At 40.6% G+C, this 23,577-nt stretch overlaps 1 protein-coding gene across 1 annotated transcript in view; it reads left to right on the plus strand.

The window, feature by feature from the left end:
* Positions 1–23,577, plus strand: part of LOC149163658 (dihydropyrimidinase-like) — a 317,030-nt gene that overhangs the window by 127,315 nt on the left and 166,138 nt on the right. The gene's annotated exons all lie outside the window — the stretch shown is intronic.

Genomic DNA, 23,577 nt, shown 5'->3' on the forward strand with positions numbered 1-23,577 from the left:
GGAACAATTTTAAAATAGTGTCCCACATCTTCTTTGTTGTATCCAACTCAGCAATATGTGGAACTATATGGTCCTTAACTACATCAAGGATTATCCTCCGTGTTTAGACATCTTCTCTATGGTATGTTGAAAGCTGTGTTGGATCTATTGGTACGATTATCACATTGGTTGCATAATCCTTGAGACTATTTTATTCCAACAATAGAGAAATTTTGGCTTTCCAAACACCAAAATTTCACCAAAATTTGAGGCTCCATCCGACCTATCCTAATCTCTCAAACCTACTGAGGCCATTTTACAAACCGTCAGAAAATAATTGAAACCCAAATAAACGGAAGAATATAAATTGGGTTCAAAACCCTCAGATTTTCTCTTCCTATGCTTGCACAGAGCCTTCTTCCTTCAAATTTGTTCTCATACCATGTGAAATTTTAACACTGTTGCAGTTACTGGTTATTATTCTCCTATCAAATTTGATTATTTGTCTTCTGTAATTTCTTTGCGGCAAATACTGAATAAAACACTACTGCAACTTCATAGAAAATAAATAAACCACAAGAATGGAGAAAAATTACCCACACGTTAATTTTCCAGTGTCCTATGCTGTAACAATCACTTATAACTATTCTTCTACCAATAGCAATCAATTATCCATTATATTTTCAATTTTCCAATATAAGTAAGAAATTGTAGACATAACAATAAACCAAATGCACAATAGAAGACAACCAAGAACAATAGAGAAAAAGAGGAAAACCATTTCCAAATTCTTTTATTAGATTGTCGTCAAATGTTCAATAGAGAGATACATAGTCCAAGTACATCAACAATGAGTCAAAGATCAAAGCCTTGACTAGTCAAATCAACCAACCAAGATCCATTCAAATATGAGCAAGAAAGTCAAATCTGGTCAAACTTCAAATCTGCAATTTCTGGTCAAATTCAACAACAATCAACTCTTCCCTAACCAGTCAATAGTCAACGGTCAAAGTGCTCCAAAATGTTCAGTCAAATAGTGAAAGAATGTGACCTCCTTTGCTTGGTCAAACCTGGTCAAAACAACTCTTGAATGTTAGCTTTTGGTAGCATCGGAAGTGCTCTAGCCTTGAAAATTGGTGGAGAGGCTAACGCACATGAGTTCTAAAGAACACAGAAAACGTTTGGTGAAATTCCACCCGGATTGTATTTTATTAAAATAATTAATATATTTAGTGGAGTTCCTAAGTCTAAACTTAGGGAAATTAAAATATTAAAGGGTATTAATCAAAATATGGGTGAGAATGATCTAGAAGGCACATCAAGTCATGTTTTAATCTTAGACATTGATTAGACACTTAATCTCGGCCATTGAAGACTCGATAGGAAAAGTATAAAATGGAGGCTTGGAGTTCATTTGGAAACACACAGAGAGATTGAGGAAATTGATTTTCTGAGGTGAGAAGTTCTCAGGAGGAAACTTGATTGGGGAGATCTTGTAGCTGAGGGCAAAGAGAATATGGGAGAAGGACTTTCCAAAAAATACAATACAGAGAGGCGGAGAGAGCTTGCAGAGACGCAGCGCAGTAGCAGGGAGAGTTGACGCAGGAAAACTGCCTGTCACGCAGAATCCAGAACTGCCGGAACAACCAAAACTGCTGGGAAATGCCGGAACTGTCGGGAATTGTCGGAACAGTCGGGAGCGCTGATGCAGAGGCAGCGCAGTAGCCGGGTGAGATGACGTAGAAAAGTTGTCTATCACGCAGAATCTAGAACTGTCGGAACAGTCGAAACTGTCGGAACAACCGAAACTGCGGGGAACTGTCGGAACAGTTCGGAGAACTAACGTAGAGGGTAGAGAAGGTGATGCAGAGCCTGAAAGGCTGACGCAGGGCTAGCGCAACAATAGCTGAGGTTAGCAGTCTTGTGTCGGATCAGTCGGAATTCCGCTGAGTGAAGTGAGGTAAAACTCACTCAGATTTTCCTTCATTATTTTCTCTATAAAGGATTGCTAGATGAGCATTCTAGATTGTATTCAAATATTTACTTCCAATAATAAGAATCCTCAGATCTGTTGCGTCGATTTTCCCACATTGGGTTTTTCCGGGGACGATTATCCAAAAACAAGTGTGTCAATGTGATTGTTCATATGCTGATGTTTCTCTTGCCATTTAATTTTTAGTTCTAGTTTGTGAAGTCTGCAACTGAATTTATTTTGGTATTTATTGAAGTATTGGTAAATAACCCATCATAAATAAGTAGGAGAAATAAATCAATTATTGCAACAAATTTTCACATGGTATCAGTTGAAGGTTTAGTAAAAATGGAAGCAAAGAAAAAGGGCATGAAGAACAGTAGGGATCAAAATATTTCTGAATTAGCTTCCAGGCTGGAAGAGGAGTTTGCTTGCCTATCAAGTTCTGCATCAGCGGAGGACTGGTACATTGATAGTGGGGCTTCATCTCATATGACTAGAGAATGAGAATATTTCTCGAGCTATCAGGAGGAACATATGAACTTTCAAATCACAATGGGTAATAGGACGAAGTGCACCCCAGTAGGCAAAGTAACCGTTATATTCCAGACAGCAGCAGGGGATAGTCTTCGGGCTACAAATGTACTGCATGTGCCAGGTATGGGAATGAATTTGATTTTTGTCTCTCAATTACAAGATAAGGGATTGATGTATACTACATTGGTAATAGAGTATATGTCAAGCATCCAAGGTGGAAAAAGAGGGCCCAGATTGGAACTCGAAGCAATAGATTATACAAGTTGCAACTCGAGTCTCCTATGGCATTGTAAGTAGTAATGTCGATGGAGAAAAAGAATTAAATGAGTTTTGGCATAGGAGGATGCGACACTTACATCATGAGGTGTTACAGATGCTCAAGGAAACTGTTATGGGGGTTCTAGTGCTTACTACCAAGCATGTTGATACATGCAGAGGCTGCGTGCTAGGCAAGTACGCCAAAGCAACGTATTCCAGAAGCAAAAATAGAGCTAAGAGTGTATTGGGGTTAATACACTCAGACATTTGCGGTCTGATGTCTATAAGGGCCATCAGTGGCATTGAGTATTTTGTTACCTTCATAGATGACCATTCCAAGAAAAATTGGATCTATTTTTTAAGAACCAAGGATGAGGTCTTTGATCGGTTTAAAGAGTTTAAGGCTCTAGTGGAAAACCTGACAGGAAGGAAGATCAAGATATTGTGCTCAGACAATGGCGGAGAATATACGGATAAGAACTTCACTAATTTTTGTGCAAGAGAAGGGATCTGAAGAGAATGGACAACACTCTATAATCCAGAACAGAATGGAGTCGCATAAAGGAAGAACAAAACTATTGTTGGAGAAGCAAAGGCGATGTTATACGATCAAAATCTACCCAAGTTTTTAAGGGCAGAAGCATGCAACATGACTGTACACATTCAAGACAGGACTCCTCATAGGGCTTTAGGAAAGAAGACACCAGAGAGAGTTTTCACAGGAAAGAAGCCAAAAGTAAGTCACCTCAGGATATTCAGAAGTGTAGCTTATTCCCATATTCTAGAAGAGAAGTGGAGCAAGTTAGAGCAGACTGTCGAAGTTGGGTATCTAGTAGGTTACAACAGGACTTCAAAGGCGTATCGCATCTACATTTCGAGTAGCAAAAAGATTGTAGTAAGGCGGGATGCGAAGTTCGTGGAAGATAGAGCCTTCAGGAAATATCGTGAGATGCCATTTGAAGAACAGGATGAGGATGCTCCTCTAGTCCAGCAACAGGGATCAGATATGGCAGGAAGACAAGTATCTAGTTCAAGCACGGTAATCAGTACTAGCATCTCCTCAAGAGAAGAGGAGCCAGGAGTGTCACAACAGGTACAAGAAGAGGAACAGATGGAACCTCTCACCACTAGCCGAGAAGTACGACAGATTTTGAGGGACACAGAAGAATTTGTTGGAGCTCCTAGAGTCAAGAAAAGGCAGCGTAGACGACCTGACAGGTACCAAGCATTGGTAGCTTAGGTCGAAGAACCCTCTAGTTTTCAAGAATCCGTACAACACCAGGTATGGGTGGAAGCCATGGTAGAAGAGTAGAGTTCTATCATGACAAATGATGTCTGGGAAATTGTACCAAGACCAGAGAACAGATCAGTTATAGGTTTGAGATGGATCTACAAGATCAAGTATGCTGCACATGGCAACATAGATAAGTACAAGGCTAGGTTTGTCGCAAAAGGAAAGAATACACTATGAGGAAACCTTTGACCTAGTAGCTCGATATACCTCTATTAGATCCATTATATCCCTTGCAGCACAGATGGGATGGGAGATTCACCAAATGGATGTCAAGACAACATTCTTGAATGGGGTGATAGAAGAAGAGGTATATATTGAACAACCAAAAGGTTTTGAAACACATGAAAAGAGAACTCATGTGTGCAGGTTGAAGAAAGCCTTGTACAAGCTAAAACAAGCACCCAGAGCTTGGTATGGTCAAATTGACAGCTACTTACAGTAGTTGGGATTCATCAAGAGCGATGCCGATCCCAATCTTTATTATTTGCTGGTAGAAGGTGAGCCGTTGATTCTGGTATTGTATGTGGATGATCTATTTTTGACAGGATCATCCAGACTCATAGAGGATTGTAAGAAGAACCTGGAAACTGAGTTTGATATGAAGGATTTGGGGCTAATGCACTATTTTCTGGGATTGGAAGTTTGGCAGCAGGATGGTGAGATCTTCCTTGGCCAAGGAAGATATGCATCAGAAATTCTGAAAAGATTCAGAATGCAGGATTGTCGACCTATGGCTACGCCTATGATTACCAATTGGAAGAAAATAGATGCTTCGGGAGACAAGGAAGTGGACCCCACCTTATACAGACAACTCATTGGGTCACTTATGTATCTAGTCAACACCAGGCCAGACTTGTGTTATGTTGTCAACACCCTTAGTCAGTTCATGGTGGAACCAAAAAGGGCGCACTGGGCAGCAACAAAGCACATTCTCAGGTATGTGCGTGGAACAATAAATTTTGGATTAAGGTACACCAAGGGAAATGATATCGAATTGAGTGGATTCACTGATGCAGATTGGGCAGGAAGTTCAGTAGACAGGAAAAGTACCATTGGGTATTGCTTCGTATTGGATCTGGGTTGACCTCCTGGTGTAGTAAGAAGCAGAAGTCTGTAGCTTTGAGCTTTGCTGAAGTTGAGTATATGGTAGCTAGCAAAGCAATATGTGAAGCTATATGGCTCAGGAAACTGCTTATAAATCTATTCAGGAGAAGGATGGAAGCGACAATGATCTTCTGTGATAATTAGAGTTGTATCAAGCTCTTTGAAAATTCAATATTTCATGATCACTCCAAACACATCGACATTCGGTGTCACTTTATCGGAGACTGTGTTTAGCGTGGAGTGGTACAGTTGGAGTACACTCCCACAGGAAATCAGGTGGTAGACATACTCACCAAGGCTCTAGGAAGAGCCAAGTTTGTTCAATTTCGGGAACATATGGGTATGTTGGAAAACCCCTTTCAATAGAATGATGCAACGTTAGAGAGGGAGTTGTAGTACAAATGCATCAATGGCAGTGGAAGTGTCATGGGTAGTAGTACAGTAGCAGTAGTAGCACAGTGTTGGTAGCAGCAGCAGTGGAGAAAGGAGGTGCTTCAGAAATAGAACAACATGCAGGTGGACATTGTTGCTAGAGCACTTTCCTCGCTAAGAGGGAGAGTTAGTTTTTGTAGCATCGGAAGTTCTCTAGCCTTGAAAATTGATGGAGAGGCTAAGGCACATGAGTTCTAAAGAACCTAGAAACCGTTTGGTGAAATTCCACCCGGATTGTATTTTAGTAAAATAATCAATATTTTTAATGGAGTGCCTAAGTCTAAACTTAGGGAAATTAAAATATTAATGGGTATTAATCAAAATATGGGTGAGAATGATCTAGAAGGCAGATCAAGTCATGTTTAATCTTAGCCGTTGATTAGACACTTAATCTCAGCCGTTGAAGACTCAACAAGAAAAGTATAAAATGGAGGCTTGGGGTTCATTTGGAAACACAGAGAGATTGAGGAAATCGATTTTCTGAGGTGAGAAGTTTTTAGGAGGAAAATCGATTGGGGAGATCTTGCAGCTAAGGGGTAGAGAGAATCTGGGAGAAGGACTTTTCAGAAAATACAGAACAGAGAGGTGGAGAGAGCTTGTAGAGAGGTAGCGCAGTAGCTGGGAGAGTTGACACAGAAAAGCTGCCTGTCACGCAGAATCCAAAATTGCCGGAACAACCAAAACTGTCGGGAACTGTCGAAACTGTCGAGAATTGCCAAAACAGCCGGGAGAGCTGATGCAGAGGCAGCGCAGTAGCCAAGAGAGATAACACAAAAAAGCTGCATGTCACGCAGAATCCAGAACTACTGGAACAACTGACATTGTCGGGAACTGCCAGAACTACCGGAACAACCGGGCGAGCTGACACAGAGGGTAGAGAAGGTGACACAGGGTTGATGCAGAGCCTGAAACGCTGATGCAGGGCCTACGTAGGGCCAACGCAAAAATAGCCAGGGTTAGCCAATCTTGTGCCGGATCAGCCGGAATTCCGTCAGGTGAAGTGAGGTAAAACTCACTCAGATTTTCTGCCAATATTTTCTCTATAAAGGATTACTAGATGAGCATCCTAGATTGTATTCAGATATTTACTGCCAATAATAAGAATCCTCAGGTCTACTGCACAGGTTTTCCCACATTGGGTTTTTCCGGGAACGATTGTCCAAAAACAAGTGTGTCAATGTGATTGTTCATATGCTGGTGTTTCTCTTGCCGTTTAATTTTCAGTTCTAGTTTGTGAAGTCTGCAACTCAATTTATTTTGGTATTTACTGAAATATTGGTAAATAACTTATCATAAATAAGTAGGAGAAATAAATCAATTATTAAAGCAAATTTTCACACTGAATTTTGCCCACAAATTCGCTCAAAGTCGAAGTTTGACCTACGAAACCCCAAGCCCAGAAACTATAGTCAACACTATTCAAAGTGCATAGAAAATCTCAGTTAAAGTGCTAGTCAATTTGGCCCTCCAAAACAGGGCAAATCCTAGTCAAGTGAAGTAAAAAATCCTCAAGTCAACGCAAGTCAAACATCCCAAGAACATAAGTCAACATTGGTCAACAGAAAACACTCTCTCTCCTTCGCACATGTGAGCTTGGGCCCTGCAATTTCAGACTTGTACGAACCAATCAAGAGAAGAAATGAATGCGTGATGATGCCTCCAAGAGATGCCAAGTGTGGTCTATTTATATGTGGTTGATGAGGTCAAATTTCCTTGCCCAGGCCGACTTGCACTTTTTGATGTGACATTGTTCAACATTAAAATAATAATTTTCCCATGAGCAAATTAAATTCTTCCAAGGGCTGGTAGGGTCTCTAGAGGGTGAGGAGGGCTTCCCAAAAGAGGGAATTTCTCCCTGACTTGCCAAATTTCGACACTCCCTCTTAGCTAGGGAAGAATTTCCGACTGCATCATAAATCTCGTCTCGAATGTCTCGTCATCATCATTGCTGCATCATATCTTATCTCGTCTCTACACATCTCTTCTCATCTACTAAACACTCGATCTAAAGAAGAGTCATCATAGGGGAGATAAATCTGCCACCCTATATCCAATGACAATAGATAAGATACTACTTTCCATGAAAGGTGAGGATCACACACAACACCTGCATTCCATCACTTGAATGGGATACCACTTACCATAAATGGTAAGGATCACACATTGTATCAAGTCTCCTCACCCATTGGCTAGTGGGTGGCAATCCCAAAAAGCCAAGATTGTGGGTAGTGATGCACTCATTTTGTCAGAGTTCCAAGGAGGCAGAAGTACCAATTTTTTCAACAAGATTGGATCATCTATCAGCAATTCATGTGTCATTGTAAACCCATTCTGCAAGTTATGTAATGTAAATGATGCTAATAAGACCGTGAATGTATGTACCAACCTAGGTACGCCTATTATTTTGGCGAGAGTTTCATCCTAATAGATTTTTCGTCTCACTAATTCTATTGTGTTTTTACAGATGGAGTATGTGTCTTGAGGGTTTAATCCAAATGTGTATTCCCCCTTTGACATTTGTAAACGTAAACATCTTATGTAAATGAGGGTGGACAAAATAATTAATCCACTCATGTGTCAATTAACTAAATTTTCTAGCAAAATTAAACTAAAATCCTAAGCCAAAAATTTAATTAGTTAAGGTCAAAATTAAAATGTCTTAGGAAAATTAAATTCTCTTAGTGAAAAATTCGTGGGTCTTAAAGGAATTAATTTTCGGAGGTTCTCCACCAAAGAAATATTGGATATTTCAAGAAAAATTGGACCCTTGGACCTTGGTGTTTAGGTCAAAGTCAAATTTTTGGGGAAATTAGTTTAGAATAATTAATTTTGAGCTAATTAAAATGAAATTAAATGATATATTCGAAAATTCCTCAAAAATAAAAATTCAACACCTAAGATTGAAATATGATCAAGTATTTTTCGATGGCCAAGATTATTTTGACAAGGATCTGTTGATTTGGGGTAGCATCGGATGTACTCTAGCCACGAAATTTGGTGGAGAGGTTGGGATACATAAAATCTCCAATACGCAGAAAGGGTTTGGGCAGATTCTAAACAGATCAGGAGATATTAAAATAATTAATATTTTTAATGGAGTCCCTAAGTCTAAACTTAGCGAAAATAAAATATTAATGTATATTAATATGAATATGTGTTAGAATGGTCCAAAAAATATGGATCAAGCCAAATCTAATCTTAGGCATTGATTAGGGACTTAAGCTCGGCCGTGGAGATGTCAACAGAAAAAGTATAAGAGGAGGTTTGAGGGGCACTTGGATAATACACTTAGGGAGACCAATTAGTGCAATTTCTGGAGTGGGGTTTGCTGATAAATTGAACCAGTGGTCTGGAGAGAAGTCAGGAGGCAGCAAGTACGGAACAGAGAGACGAGAGATCAACGCAGAAGAGGCAGAAGCAGAGCCAGAGGAAGCCACACAGAGGTAGCAGAGACTGCGTAAAGCCAGAAGGGCTTGCGTCATCCACGCAGAGGCTACAGGAGTGATGCAGAAGCCCAGAGAGGCTGCGTAGAGCCTCTGTAGGCTAACGCAGAGGGTTTCAGGCTGTAGCAGAGGTTAGTATGGCCTACGCCTGGTTTAGAAAAGTGCTGAAAGTTTGTCTATCTGTGGGTAAGCCAGTTTGGCACCCTATTGTACAAGAAAATTGCTGAATAATAAAATCCTCCCTTGCTGCACCGGTTTTCCCACATTGGGTTTTTACGGGGACATTAGTCCAAAATAACTGTGTCAATGTGTGCATATGTTTGTTTCTGTATTACAGTGTGATATCTGCAACAATATTTATTTTTAATGTTTGTTGAAGTAATTTCATGAATAACTTATGATGAAATAAGTATGAAAAGTAAATCAATTGCTTCAGTGATAGAATTTTCACATGGTATCAGAGCAAGTAATCAGAGACAGAAAGGGAAAATCAGTTATGGGTCGAGACCATGATGCAGAGGCATCCACCTCAGGGGACTCAGGCAGATTTTTAGAAGATTACATGAGAGAGATTTTGATTTCTCTATGTTGGCTTCTAGGTTGGAAGAAGAAGTGGTGTGCATGACGAGTGTTGCATCATCAGAAGTATGGTATATAGACAGTGGAACCTCGTGGCATATGACCAGAATCAGGGAGTGTTTCTCAGAATATCGAGAAGAGAAGATGAACTTTCAGATCACCATGGGGAACAAGGCAAAGTGTACTCTAGTAGGAAAGGGTACCATAGTTTTTCAGACAGAATCGGGAGAGTGGTTTCGTGCCACAAATGTGTTGCATGTGCTAGGATTGGAGATGAACTTACTTTTCGTGTCACAACTACAAGGCAAGGGCTATGACGTCTACTTCATCAAGGAAAAGGTATACGTCAAACACCCGAGCTAGAAAAAGAAAGTACAGATTGGGATCAAAAGTAATCGGTTGTACATGTTACAACTAGAATTTCCAATGGCACTAATAGGCAGTCATGGGGACAAAGACTTGAACAAAATATGGCACAGAAGGATGGGTCACTTGCACCATGGAGCTCTGAGAATTCTCAGGAGCACTGTAACAGAAGTTCCAGATCTGAGTAGGGAACGAGATGATGTATGCAGGGGATGTGCTCTAGGAAAGTATGCCAAGGCGACATTTCCTATGAGCAACCACAGGGCCAAGAGTGTACTAGGATTGATACACTCAGATATCTGTGAACCTATGTCCGTCAAAGCTCTCAACGGTGCCGAGTATTTCCTTACCTTCATTGATGACCACTTGAGGAAAACTTGGATTTATTTTCTGAAAACCAAGGATGAGGTTTTTTGTCGATTCAAGGAGTTCAAGACTCTAGTGGAGAATTTGATAGGTAAGAAAATAAAAGTCTTGCGCTTAGATAATGGTGGAGAATATGTCGATAAGGACTTCACTGATTATTGCGCTAAGGAGGGCATCAGAAGAGAGTGGACAACTCCCTACAATCCGGAGCAGAATGGGGTGGCAGAAAGGAAAAACAAGACTGTTGTAGAAGCAGCTAGGGCCATGCTGTATGATCAAGATATGCCAAAATTCTTGTCGGCAGAAGCATGCAGCACAACTGTCTACATTCAGAATAGGACTCCTCATCGGGCATTGGGCAAGATTACTCTAGAGAAAGTCTTCACTGGGAAGACACCTGAAGTCAGTCATTTTAGGATATTTGGGAGTTTGGCATATTGTCGCATACCCAAAGAAAATAGGAAGAAGTTGGATCAGACTGTAGAAATGGGGTATCTGGTAGGATATAGCGAGAACGCTAAGGGATACAGGATCTATCTTCCACGGAGCAGGAAGGTAGTAGTACGACGAGATGTAAAGTTCATGGAGGACAGAGCTTTCAAAAGATCTCGCAAAATGCCTTCCAAGGAGCAGTCGAAAGAGGATCCGTTGGTCATGCCTCTTCAACCAATGGAAGTGAAGAATCCTTCCTCAGATCAGGAAGATTCTCAGGATGAGGAAGAGGAGTGAACAGAAGCACTTGTTGGCAAAGGAAGAACCAGCAGGGAACTTTGTCAGATTCTGCGTGATGCAAAGAACTTCATTGGAGAGCCAAGGAACAATAAAAGGGAGCGAAAACAACCAGACAGGTATCAGGCGTTAGTAGCTCAGGATGGAGAGCTTGCCAGCTTCAAGGAGGCAGCTCAGCATCAGGTCTGGCTAGATGCGATGGTGGAGGAGTATAACTCCATAATGGTAAACGATGTCTGGGAGGTGGTGTCAAGGCCTCAAGACATATCTGTGGTAGGTTCAAGATGGATCTAAAAGATCAAATATGCTGTGGACGACAATATTGAAAAATACGAGGCCAGGTTTGTGGCTAAGGGGTATGCTCAAAAGGAAGGGATTGACTATGAGGAAACCGTCGCCCTGGTAGCCAAGTATACATCTATTAGGACCGTGATATCTCTTGCAGGCCAGATGGGATGAGAGATCCATCAAATGGATGTCAAGACGGCATTTCTGAATGGGGTAATAGAAGAAGAAGTATACATTGAACAACTAGAGGGCTTTGAAACTCATGAGAAGAAGTCTCATGTATGCAGACTGAAGAAAGCCTTGTATGGGCTGAAGCAGGCACCAAGAGTGTGGTATGGTCGAATAGATGGCTACTTGCAGAAGATGGGGTTTGTCAAGAGTGACGCGGATCCGAATCTCTACTATCTGGTCATAGAGAGCGAGCCACTTATCTTAGTATTATATGTGGATGATCTCTTCCTGACAGGATCATCCAAACTCATTGAAGACTGCAAGAAGAATCTAGCCACAAAGTTCGATATGAAGGATCTAGGATGAATGCACTATTTCCTAGGGTTGGAAGTTTGGCAGCAGAAAGGAGAAATCTTCCTTGGGCAAGGAAGGTATGCTACAGAAATCCTAAAAAGGTTCGGGATGGGAGATTGTAGACCTATGGCTACGCCAATGATCACCAACTGGAAGAAGATTGATGCATCAGAAGACAAGGATGTCGATCCCACCCTATATCGACAACTCTTAGGGTCCCTGATGTATCTAGTCAATACCAAGCCAGATATTTGCTATGCTATCAACACCGTCAGTCAGTTCATGGTGGAACCAAAGAGGGCTCACTAGGCAGCAGCCAAGCACATTCTCAGGTATTTACAGGGAACAATTGATTATGGGCTCTTGTACAACAAGGGGAAGGATATCAGGTTGAGTGGATTTACTGATGCAGATTGGGCAGGAAGTTCAGTGGATCGGAAAAGTACCTCTGGGTACTGTTTCAACATTGGATCAGGAATAACCTCCTGGTGCAGTAGGAAACAAAAGTCCGTGGCTCTGAGCTCGTCTAAGGAAGAATATATGGCAGCAAGCACAACCTTGTGTGAGGCCATAATACATATGGCTTAGAAAATTGCTGGTAAACCTATTTAGAAGAAATATGGAGGTGACTAGGATCATGTGTGATAATCAGAGTTGCATCAAACTCTCTGAGAATCTAGTATTTCATGATAGGTCAGATCATATTGATATTTGGTGTCACTTTGTCAGAGATTGTGTCCAACGAGGAGCTGTACAGTTGAGCTACACTCCTACAAGGGAACAAATGGCAGATATCCTCACCAAGGCCCTTGGAAAGTCAAAATTTGACTACTTCAGGGAAAAGATGGGGATGGTAAAGAACCCCTTCAGAAGTAGTGTGTTAGCAACACGAATGAAGAGGGAGTTGCAGTGCAGATGCAGTGTAGGGAGAAAGGACCAACATCAGCACAGATGCAGAGGGAGTTGCAGTGTAGATGTAGTGTTGGGAGAATGGACCAACAACAGCACAGATGCAGAGGAAGTTGTAGTGCGGATGCAATGTTGGGAGAAAGGACTAGTAGCAGCACGGATGCAGAGGGAGCTGTCGTATAGATGCAATAGTGACAGTAGCAAATTCATGGTTAGCAGTACAGGAGGCAGCAGTGCAGAAGATGTTGGGCAGATTCTAAATAGATCAGGAGATATTTAAATAATTAATATTTTTAATGGATTCCCTAAGTCTAAACTTAGGGAAAATAAAATATTAATGTGTATTAATATGAATCTATGTTAGAATGGTCCAAAAGACATCGATCAAGCCAGATCTAATATTAGTCGTTGATTAGGGACTTAATCTCAGCCATGGAGATGTCAGCAGAAAAAGTATAAGAGGAGGCTTGAGGGGCACTTGGAGAATAGCCTGAGGGAGACCAGTCAGTTCAATTTCTGGAGTGGGGTTTGCTGAGAAATTAAACCAGTGGTCTGGAGAGCAGTCAGGAGGCAGCAAGTACGGAACAGAGAGATGGGAGATCAACGCAGATGAGGCAGAAGCAAAGCCAGAGGAAGCCACACAGAGGCAGCACAGACTGCGCAGAGCTAGAAGGGTCTGCGTCATCCATGCAAAGGCTATAGGAGTGACATAGTAGCCCAGAGAGGCTGTGTAGAGCCTTAGTAGGCTGACGTATATGGTTTCAGGCTGACGCAAGGGTTTCAGGCTGTAGCAGAGGTCAATAGGGCCTACGTTGGGTTTAGAAAAGCGCTGGAAGTTTGTCTATTTGTGGGTAAGTCAGTTTACACCCTATTATACAAGAAAATTGCCGAATAATAAAATCCTCCCTTGCTGCACCGGTTTTCCCACATTGTGTTTTTCCGAGGACATTAGTCCAAAATAACTCTGTCAATGTGTGCATATGTTTGTAAAAATGTATATTACGGTGTGATATCTGCAGCAATGTTTATTTTTAATGTTTGTTGAAGTAATTTCATGAATAACTTATGATGAAATAAGTAGGAAAAGTAAATCCGCTGCTGCAGTGATAGAATTTTCACAGGATCAAGGAACATTAGGGGAATGGCGAGGTCTAAAGTGGGCCTCCTAAGAAAAATGTACAACCAAATAAATTTTATAAGAACCAATAGGATTTAAGATGATGATGTCAACCATGGGGGATGATTCACCATTTTTGGAGTAAAAAGGTGAAAAGATTAAAAAATAATAAAATAATAAAACTACTTTTTCAACTTATCTCCTTAAGGTTTTACTCAAATTTCAAGTGGGAGTATTCGTTGGATGCAAAATTTAACTCATCCAAGGATTATCCATGTTGCATACTTTCAATGGACCTTGCTACACGAAAAATGAGAAATACATGAAAAAATGTGATTGCAATCACGTTTTTCATGTATTTCTCATTTTTTGTGTAGCAGAGTCCATCGAAAGTATGGACCCTGCTACACGAAAAATGAGAAATACATGAAAAATGTGATTGCAATCACGTTTTTTATGCATTTCTCTTTTTTTGTGTAGCATGGTCCATCAAAAGTACGCAACATGGGTACTCCTTGGATGAGGAATCAAATTTTGCATCCAACGAGTGTTGCCGCTCGAAATTTGAGTAAACCCATAGGGAGATAAGTTGAAAATATGAGTTGAAAAAATAGTTTTTTCTTTTTTCCCTTTAAAATTTGATGATGTAATCTAAGCTTATTATATTATTTCCACTATTATTTTATAATTTCCTTAGGAGACCCATTTTAGACCTCAAAACTCCCCTAATGACTAGTTTTTATTTTTCATTTAGAGGATTTATCTTTAAATTAGAGTCATTTGAGTCTCTAGCCATCTAATTTATGGCTAAGAAACTGCTACCAGAGCATTTGTGTAAACTATTGTCCTATTGGGAACTATTTTTTCTATCATAATAAATACTTTGGGGTGCAACTCAAGGTGTACTTGTTCGTTGATTTGTGGTATGTACTGACTACGGGCTTCCTATGTTGTGCTTATATATGATTATTTTGAGATAAATACATAGTGTTTGCAGGTACTTCAGTCCTTGGTCTCCAAGTTCACAAACTGTGGGTAAAGATCATTTTCCTTGGATCCTAAATATTTATATGGTGGATTAAATCTTTGCTAAGGCTATAGTGTGCATGGGGTTTCTGAAGCGTTTTTAGCCATTTATCAAAGAAAAAAGCCATAAAAATATTTTTCTCAAAAATTTAAATTTTCAAAACCCTTGTATATTTGTAGATTTTGTAAATAATTTTGTAAATATAATTTGTAAATTATTTTTGCTAACTTGGATTTTGGGTTTTAAGAGATTTGTATATATTTGGGGTTTGGGTGTTTTATTTTCATTTTTGCAGGTTGAATCAAGGGATCAAGCTGAAGTAGAGCTAGATCTAGGTCCTAAGGGTAAGATCTAGTCTCTAGAAAATTTTGAAGGGCTACCCATTGAATATTTTGCAGCAAAATTCAGATCTAGAGCAAAATCTTTTTTTTTGAAGCAAGGGTTTCACTTTTCAAGCCTCTCGGGCCCAAATCTAACCTCCTCTATCCCAACATTAGCAAATTACCCGCTACGTCATCATTTTTTGCCCCTGCATCATCATTTTCAGCCTTCCAGGGCAGACTGTAAGCCTTAGAGGCCTCGACCTCCCTTCCCTAGCCCAACGTTAGGGCTTTAAGGCTTTAAAAGGCCTAGCCGTGGGCCCTAGGCCACACGACAACCCTTTCTTGACCCTATCGGTTGTCCTTTGGGCTAGCCACAACCTTTTTAGGCCCTCAATTACCCTAAAAACGCAACATCCAACCCTTGGAGCCTCTCTCCCTCCAGTGTTGCCTCTTTTTGGCCTCCTCTTGCCTCTTTGACCCTAGATCTACCCTCCTAGCCTCCTCCCCCAACGCTAGCCCTATTAGGCCTGGCTTTGTCCTGCCTTTGCTTGTTTTTCCCTCGATCTATATCTGAAATTTTGAGGACTGATTCCTTGGTGGTTTTGTAGGAGAAAGTTTCTCAAAAACTTGTGTTTTCAGGTGCAAGATCATGGGAGAATTTTTGGGCTACTCGGCCAAGTTGATCTTCAAGGCCTTGGGCCTAGGGTTTGATCTCTAAATCCTCATTTTTCTTTTGTTTTATTACAACACTGATATAATAGCCCTGAAATCACTTTTGAATTGGTCAAAATCACTTAAAATCGCAAAATCTAAATTTTCATGAATTTTGCCACTTGGGCATCTTAAATCTAGTAGCCTAGATTTGATTTTCTGTTTGCTGGAATTTATTGCATAAATTACTGAATCAGATCTGCAATTTCTAAATTACACATTTAAAGAAGGCTCAAAAAATTGATTAATTCAAGTTTAGTAAATTTTTTTTAAATTTGGGCATATTGGGCATTAGTTATGGGATCATTAGCTCGCTGATCTGTTAGTTTATTTACTGTTGTAATAACTTGTTTCAGATCTGATATATCACTGAACACACCATCATAAAGTGGGCTAAACACATAAATTTACATTTGCTGGTCATTGGAAAATTTCATGCTTCATATGTTGGGCAAACTTCATAGTTTAAAGTGATTTTCTTACTTTTGTCCTAGAACTAATAAGTGCTGAAATGTTCTTGTTGATTTTTTGGAATCTAACATTTGTTAACTTGACACTTATCACACTCAAGACTCTCTAATCTCATTGATGGTCTAAGTTGTTTGAGCATTGAGATCTAATTGGCGTCATTGTGTTGTCATTGTGTTTGACATCTAGTTGAGGGATTGTTAAGAAATCATTGGATAATTGCTCTAAGTTAAAGATCATAACCTGAAGAGGATTTGATATATTGGTTGTCTATCTTAAGCATTTGGCATCTTAAGATTCATTGGTTTTCATTTTAAGTGAGCATCTCAACATTGGTCATTGACATATTTTAAGTAGCTAATGTAATCATTGTGGAATTTGGCATTTTTTTAAACATCCTGTGGACTATCATTGAATATTGTCACTTGTATCTTTAAGCACCTATCTTGTCTTAAAATTGTTATTTAATCATTGTTAAGTACTCTTGCTATAAGATAATTCACACTAAGTACTTAAATAACATAAACAATATTAACTCAAGAAGACTTCACTCAATCTATCTTGCATAAGAATCCTAGGACTTAATTTGCATTAATAATTTACCTCCAAGCATAAGCTTGGTTGATATACTCCTAGGGAAACCCTTTTCCAATTAGCTTGAGGGATTCAACTCTTCTTAGTGGTTAACATAGTGACCTTGCAATCGTTAGAGCCACAGTCTCTACAGCGCTGGAGGCACTGGGTGGGTGGAACACAAGGGGAGGTATCGTTAATCAGGCCACTGTCTGCTTCCCCTTGACTTCCATTTCTCAACCTACTCTGAAGACCGTTTCTCAAAATAGTTAAGAGGTTCAACTTAGACTAGCCATATAATTAAAAATAACCAATATCATTGCATCATACCTAGCTCTTAGGAATTGCATATCATATAGGATAGTCTATCATATTAAACAGTGGGTGTCCATCTGGTTACTTGGTTTCAATTTATAATAAGAAAGAATTGTGACTCCATAAGGCACTGGTCTCATCTTAAAATCTAATTTAATCATTAATCTTGCTAAATTCTATTGAGTAGCTAGGTCACTCATCTGTGTATCCCAAACAAGTTGGTTCCCAACTTGTTTTCCTTCACCTCATTCTATGGGGACTACCCCCAATAGCTTACTATTGGGAGACATCTAGAATAGAGTGGGCAGGGATCAGAGTGGCAGACCCCACCCTGAGCAGTTGTCACAGTGCCTGTACAATCTAGGTGACAACAGGTAGGATGCATGATGGGGTATACTCTGTCAAGTCCCAGACTTGATGGTAGGGGAGTTACCCACTTGTCATAAGTGATAAGGATCACACACACACCCTATAGTGACAATAGGCGAGATACAAACTTACTGCAAAGGTTAAGGATCACACATTTTCCTATTGTCCAGAGTTTTGTCAACCCATGAGCTCTATGGATCTATTCCCACCTTGGGAGCTCAAACATAATTAAGAGCATAACTTAGTGTTCTCGATTAGCTATGATCCTTTCCCGGGAGGGTTACATCCACGAGTCCACACTGCTCCATGAAGGCCAAGAACTTCCCTTTTGGCAAAGGCTTGGTAAGAATATATGCTATCTTCTCATCAGTTGAATCGTGATGGAGTCTTACGACTTCTCTCTCCACCATATCTTAGATGTAGTGATATCTAATCTCAACGTGCTAGGACTTGTCGTGGAACACAGGATTCTTTGCTAGTTGGATCCCATTTTTGTTGTCACAATATATCACTGTCGTTTCCAGTACCTACTCAAAAATCTCTCCAAAGAGCTTGTTCAACCATACTGTGTCATAGCTAGCCATGCTAGCAACAATATACTCAGACTCAGCCGTGCTAAGAGCAATGAACTTCTGCTTCTTGCTCATCCAAGATATCATGGCAGATCTCAGGCTAAAACAACACCTTGATGTGCTCTTCCTGTCAACAACATTTCCGGACTAGTCAACATCAATGTATCCATGTAGTCTCTCATCTTCGACAGAATATCTCAATCCAAGATTAATAGTCCCATGTAAGTATATCAACACATGTTTGGCAGCAACCTAGTGTGCATGCAGGGGCTCATTCATGAATTGATTCAGAGTGCTGATAGCAATACATATGTCTGGTCTAGTGTTCACTAAGAACATTAGTGCCCAAATCAACTCTTGAGATTTGGTAGCTTGGGAGGTACTCCAAATTCTAGGGTTTGGGGTTTGGAGTTTGGAGCGCCACAAAAGTGTGAAAATTTCTAGACTCGAAGGAACCCATACTGTAGCAAATATGAATCTACTTCACCTACTTGATTTTTAATATACATTAATCAAGTTATTCTTCTGAATACTAAGGAAAATTACTTCTGCAGCCTACACTAATTAAATATTGGTGCAACAGTTCTGAGGGTTTATCATTGCGCAGGAGAAATATCTGAATACAAACCCAGGATGCTCATCTAGCAATCTTCTACAGAGAAAATACTGGCAGAAAATCTAAGTGATTTTTACCTCATTTCGCCCGGCCGAATTTTGGCTGAGCCGGCACAAATCTAGCTAACCCCAGCTATTTCTGCACTGGCCCTGCGTCAGCCTTTCAGGCTCTGTGTCAGCCCTGCGTCACCTCTTCTGCCCTCTGCATTAGTGCTCCCAACTATTTCGGCTTCTTTGTGACAGGCATCTTTTCTACTTTGTGTTGGCCCTTCGGGCTCTGCGTCGGGACTGTGTGGGCCCAGATTGGCCAATCGTCAGCTCTCCCAGCGACTGCGCTGCCTTTCTGCAAGCTTTCTCTGCCTCTCTGTCAGTATTCTCCGAAAAGTCCTTCTCCTAGATTCTCATTGCCCCTCTGCTGTTGAATGATCACTTAGTTCGAAGTTCTCAGCTTCCTAGCCCCAGAAATCGAACTCTAGATCAATTCTCTCTCTCTCCCCCTCTGTTTCCAAATGAACCCCACGCCTCCATTTTACACTTTTCCTGTTCAGTCTTCAACCGCTGAGATCAAGTCTGTAATCAACGGCTAATATTAAAACATGACTTGATCCACCTTCTAGATCATTCTCACCCATATTTTCATTAAGACCCGTGAATATTTTAATTTTCCTAAGTTTAGACTTAGGAACTCCATTAAAAATATTAATTATTTTAATAAAATACAATCCGGTTGGAATTTCACCAAATGGTTTCTGGGTTCTTTAGAACTCATGTGCCTTAGCCTCTCCACCAATTTTCATGGCTAGAGAACTTCCGATGCTACCAAAAACTTCTGATGATCTGTTTCTGAAGCACCCCTTTTCTGCATTGTTGTTGCCACCAACTCTGTAATGTTCCAGATTCTGTACTGCTGCCCATGACACTGCCACTTCCACTGTTGCATTTGTACTACAACTCCCTCTCAAACGCTGCATTTGCTATGATGCTAGCAATGCCACTGCTAACACTACATCTGTATTGCAACTCAGTTGTTGAGAGAAGAAACTGAAAAACATCCAAAATTAGTTGAACTTAACTGTGTTCAACATAATACAATGAATGTTGGAATCTGACTACTGTTGATTCTAACCCTTTGAATCTTCTGCGTTGTTGTTGACTCCTGCACTGTGCCAACTGCACTGCTGCCAACCTTTCTCTACATTGATCAGTCTTTGGTCCCCAGCTACTGCATCTGTCCTCCAAACTCTCCACTGCATCATCTGACACTAAGTCCATCTTGCTACTGCTAAATCTTGGGCTCCCATAGCAAGGAATTGATCCAAGGGGTGGACTCCTCAAGTATCATACCCACATGTAGTCCTCCCGACTACAGCTCAATTGTTGATTTTGGGTAGTATCGGAGGTGCTCTAGCCTTGAAAATTGGTGGAGAGGCTAAGACACATGAGATCTCCAAGAATCAGAAATCGTTTGGAGAAATTCCACCCCTAAGTTGCACGAAACGGGGAAATGGGTATGAGTTTCCGAAACGGGAAGCGATACGAAACGCGACATCCCCAAATTTTGGAAACGGGGAAACACGGATATATATATATGTGCAATCATAAAGCATAAATGATACATTATAATTTATTACACTTAAACATTAAGATTTAATTTACATCACATTTACTCATGAATGATCACATAATGAAAATAAAAATATCGGAATATCCAAAAGCAACCTTTATTATATATCCAAATCTCAAATCAGCCTTTATTTATATTAATATATGAGGCTACAAGTACAATAAAGACTACAAGGCTGCAAGAGAGAGATCCAAATCAGGATTTTCTACATCCACATCCCATTCTTTAGAAGGACCACTGTTGTATTGGGAGTCTCCTCCTACATAGTCGAACGACCTTAGTGCTCTTGATTAAATACACGTTTCATACCCTAGTACCCTACATGATCTTGATTATTGGGAGTTTCCCCTGCATAGAGGGCTTGGTTCTCTTGATTAAATACAAGTTCCATACCCTAGTACATGATAAAATCCGATGGAAACATTGCAATCCCTCCAATCCTGAAATCCTGAAAAACAAATAAGTCTGCTGGATTTTGAGTGAGATCTAAAATTCTACTTTCTCCATATGAAATCCAATGAGGGCGAAACCACTCTCAAACATCCTGAGTCATTTCATGGTAATGTTAAAAATTTAAGTAAAAGGATGAAAATGAAAAATAAAGGAGAATATCACTTTTACTTTAAGAATTTAACATTACCATGAACTGCATATCCCTCAAACTTCGTGATGAATTGCATATTGACACTAGGGAAAAAATTCACTTTTATAACTTTAGACACACATCTAAAAGCAACAAGAAGTCACTAACATACCCTAAAAGTAAATTAAAAAACAAATTAAAAAAAACACAAGTTAATGAGGAAACGTGGGTCATACGGCCCTGAAACGCGTTTCCGGCCATACTGGCCACGTTTCCGTTTCGAGAAACGGGCAGTACAGCTGGAAACGTGTTTCACGGCCGTACCAAACGCGTTTCCGCATTTCGTACCCGTTTCCGTACGGAAACGGACCTCTATACCACGTTTCTTGCAACATAGTTCCACCCAAATGAGGAGTTATTAAAATAATTAATATTTTTAATGGGTTCCTAAGTCTAAACTTAGGAAAATAAAAATATTAATGTGTATTAATAAAAATGGGTGAGAAAGTTCAAAGTGACGAGGATCAAGCTAGTTCTAATCTTAGCTGTTGATTAGGGACTTAATCTCGACCGTTGATTCGTCAACAGGAAAAGTATAAGAGGAGACTTGAGGGTCAGTTGGAGACACACCAAGTGATCAAAGAATTCGATTTTCTAGGGCGAGGTTTGTTGAGGAAATCAAGTTAGTGATTAGAGTTGCAGTGAGGGGCAGTTCAACAAAGGATTTTCATCTGAGGTTGAAGAATACATAGCAGAGAGGCAACGTTGTGCCGAGAGAGAAAATGCAGGCCCTAGAAGGGCTCACGCAAAGGCCAAAGAGCTGACGTAGAGGACACAAAAGGCTGATGCAGGTGACGAAGAATCCATAGAGGCTGATGCTGGGCCTCAGAGGCAGCGCTGAGGAGATTCTGTGGGGCGGACTAAGAGCAGATCGGCAAATTCTGCGCCGGGGAGGGTGACGCAGATCCTAGAGGAGTGACGCAGTTCCAGAGCAGTGCTTGGAGCAGCTTTCGCTGTCCAGCATAGGGAACAATCAGAGTCGCTGTTGGGTTTGATCATCTGGTGCCAGAATATCTGTCTCCAGATAGAGGTACTACTGCCAAGGATATTCTTTGTTGGGTGAGCCATTTTTGGCACCCTAGTTGTATTCATGAATCTGCTTAATAATACAAACCCTCTATATGCTGCACCGGTTTTCCCAAATTGGGTTTTTCCGGGGACGATTGTCCAAAAATAATGGTGTCCCTTGTGTTATTGTTTCTGTTTATTTCAGTGCATGATCTGTATATCTGTGAAGGCTGCAATAGTGTTTACTTCGATGTTTATGCAATTAAATAACTTGTTAATGTAAAGAACAAGTAGGATATTGTAAACTAGTATTTGCAGTAGGGGTTTTTGATGTGTTAGATTCAGGAATTTTCACAGCAATATTGTCCCATCTCCCGCCTGGAGATGCATGGGCACTCATGGCAAACTCATCCTCGTCAATCTTTGCTGAAGCAGCCTGAGGATCATGTTTCTCATCCTTGTCCTTTTTCTTCAAAGGACATTGGGATGCATAGTGGCCCATCTCGCCACAACAGAAATATTTCACCTTCGAAATGTCCTTCTTTTGCCTCGACTTCTGTTGTCCATTCGATGCTAGAGCTGCGTTCTCCTTCTCCTCTTCGTCTTTGTGCCACTTCCACTGCCGCCACTGAGGTTGACCTTCACTAGGTCCCTCCTTAACTCCTCCTGTTGAAGAGATGCCCACATCTCCTCCCATGAAGGTAGTTTTTATCTACCCAATATTTTTTTGGACGAAAACTTGCCATTCATCTGAGACTCCATTTAGGGCTATCCTCACCATCGCAGTTGGCTGAGGAGTGGACCCCACTACAGCAAGTTGGTCTCTAGTGTCTTGAATATGCTAAAGATAGAGGTTCACGCCTTCTCCTCTCTGCATCAAAGTCTGTTGCAACTTCTGCTCTAAATACATCTTCCGTTGTTCAGAATAACCTTCATACACAGAAGACAAGGCTTCCCACATCTCCCGGGTTGTATCCTTGCCCTGCAAGTGTGAGACCACATGATCTCGAACTCCATCGAGAATGAGCCTCTTTGCCTTCCCCTGCTCGGCCTTGTACTTCTTATTTTGATCGTTGTCAGCAGGAATAGCTACAACACTATTGACGTAAGCCTCGAGATCATATTCCTCCAGAACAACTAAGATTCTAGTCTTCCATATGATATAGTTGGAAGCTCCTTCCAACTTGTCCTGATCTTTGAGTCCATGCTATGCCATCTCACCCAACTGTCCAACTGACTCCTCTAGTCACTGCTTAGGACTACTCAGCTGCTTAGCAAGTGAGAAATTCGAATTTTCTGGCGGAAAGTTTTCTGAGGAGAAAATTCCCCTTCTATGTGTTCTTCGTTCTTTTCCAGCATATTTCTGCCCCAGTAGAAATTGTGCCCTTCAAACACTACGTTGAGGCTCTGCGTCACTCCCTCTGCCTCTAC

This window comes from Pinus tabuliformis, chromosome 5_1 (genome assembly GCF_031772625.1).
Source record: "Pinus tabuliformis cultivar Carrire ecotype Pingquan chromosome 5_1, CPIR1, whole genome shotgun sequence".
NCBI lineage: Eukaryota > Viridiplantae > Streptophyta > Pinopsida > Pinales > Pinaceae > Pinus > Pinus tabuliformis.